Source organism: Pseudophryne corroboree, chromosome 1 (assembly GCF_028390025.1).
Source record: "Pseudophryne corroboree isolate aPseCor3 chromosome 1, aPseCor3.hap2, whole genome shotgun sequence".
NCBI lineage: Eukaryota > Metazoa > Chordata > Amphibia > Anura > Myobatrachidae > Pseudophryne > Pseudophryne corroboree.
In genome coordinates, this window is record NC_086444.1 from 292,249,932 (window position 1) to 292,251,661 (window position 1,730).

At 43.0% G+C, this 1,730-nt stretch overlaps 2 pseudogenes; both read right to left on the reverse strand.

The window, feature by feature from the left end:
- Nucleotides 1-1,068: 1,068 nt before the first annotated feature.
- Nucleotides 1,069-1,187, reverse strand: LOC134944193 (5S ribosomal RNA; annotated as a pseudogene).
- A 197-nt stretch (nucleotides 1,188-1,384) lies between these two features.
- On the reverse strand, nucleotides 1,385-1,503 carry LOC134936160 (5S ribosomal RNA; annotated as a pseudogene).
- Nucleotides 1,504-1,730: the final 227 nt, after the last annotated feature.

Genomic DNA, 1,730 nt, shown 5'->3' on the forward strand with positions numbered 1-1,730 from the left:
GCACAAAAGAATAATACAGCGTTCATAAGGATGTAAAAGAGGAATCGAATAGCTTAACTTTGTGGTGAGGTTTAGATCAAAGAGTAGCACCCAACGCATTTCGTCCTATCTGGACTTCATCAAGGGGTGATTTGAGACTAGAGACAGACCATACTTATATACCCAAACTAAAAGGAAGTGATGTACGCATCACTTCCTGTAATCAATTAACGTGAGTGTTTAGATATTGCCAAAACTATATATTGCACATCATGTAGTTACAGTTACATTGATTAGAACCTTAGAGAAGTGAAAACTAGTGAAAAATAGTGAAAGAAACATTTAAAATCCATGAAAGACGCTCAGAGCCGCGGACTTCCTGTCCGGGCTCTGCGTGACGTCATATCCGCCCCACATCCGTTATCTGGCGCGTCGTACTGCGCCTGCATTGGTCCTGTGCGGCGGAAGTTGTTGTGTTTGTTGATATCCTCTGGGACGGCTGCCTGGTTACACGGCGGACATTTTATGTGAAAGCGAAATATCATATTCTTGTGGCAGCCATGTTTTTGGAGTCTGAATGCACGGTGGACATTCTTTGTAAAGTGGGATAGCAAATTCCTGCGGCGGACATACTTTAAGAGTCTGGATAAACAGGATAATGTCTGTATGTCGATTGGATCCAAATCTTGGTCATCTCTAGATCGGATATGAAACAGAGGAAGGATATAAGGGGGGAATTAGATCAATAAAAATGGTCAATATATACAGAAGTTGTAATTGCTTTATTAAGACTATATATTAATTCGGGACTTGAGATCTATATTATATGATAGAGTTGTACTCATAAATAGACCAACATGAAACAGTTATAGGTGGTAGAGAGATATATTCCCATGTACATATACAATATATATTACTGCATATAGCGGGGTAAACATAATAGAAGAGTAGACCTCCGGGACCACAGTCCGTAATTAAGGGTCAAATCTCTGGTGGTACACTAGTACGAATAGAATAGTATTAATAATATAGAGAAATCGTAAAGCGTCATTTATAAATTGTTACGTATACACAATTTGTTCCACTATGCATTTACAACACCCGGTCTTCAAAGTGGGTCTCCCATCCTTGTACTAGCCGAGCCCAGCCTTGCTTAGCTTCCAAGATCGGACGGCATTGGGCGTGTCCAGGCTGGTATGATTGTAATAGTAATGTGGAATCGTGAGGAGAGACCTTAGTGTATACAGCAGGCTGATAACGAGAGCCAATTGCTTCCTTAGAGTACGATTTCGTTAGAGCAAGGACCAAGACATCGGCAGATAATATAGAAAAAACAGAGAGGCAACATATATCAATATAAGATTGAAAGCGGAATATCCCTGGGATTCAGGTTTCCTGTGCGATCTTTTTACAGCACCTGGTCTCCCCTGGAGGTCACCCAACCAGGTACTGGCCTGGCCCAACACTGCTTCGCTTCCAAGATCGTCCGGAATTGGGCATGTCCAGTGTGGTATGGCTGTAATGAGGAGGCAGAGGGTCACTGTAGACCAAAGACACAAGGAGGGGACTAGAGAAGGAATATAGGGGGGGCGGGGAGGGAGGGAGTGGAGAAGAGGACCGAGGATGTATACAAAGGAGGGATGGCTTACATAACAAGAAGGGTGCTATCTCGTATCCTTCATTGAAGCCATCCGGGTGGAGAGTATTCAATTCATAATTCCAGAACATCTCCCTCCTGGAGAGGAGGTTGG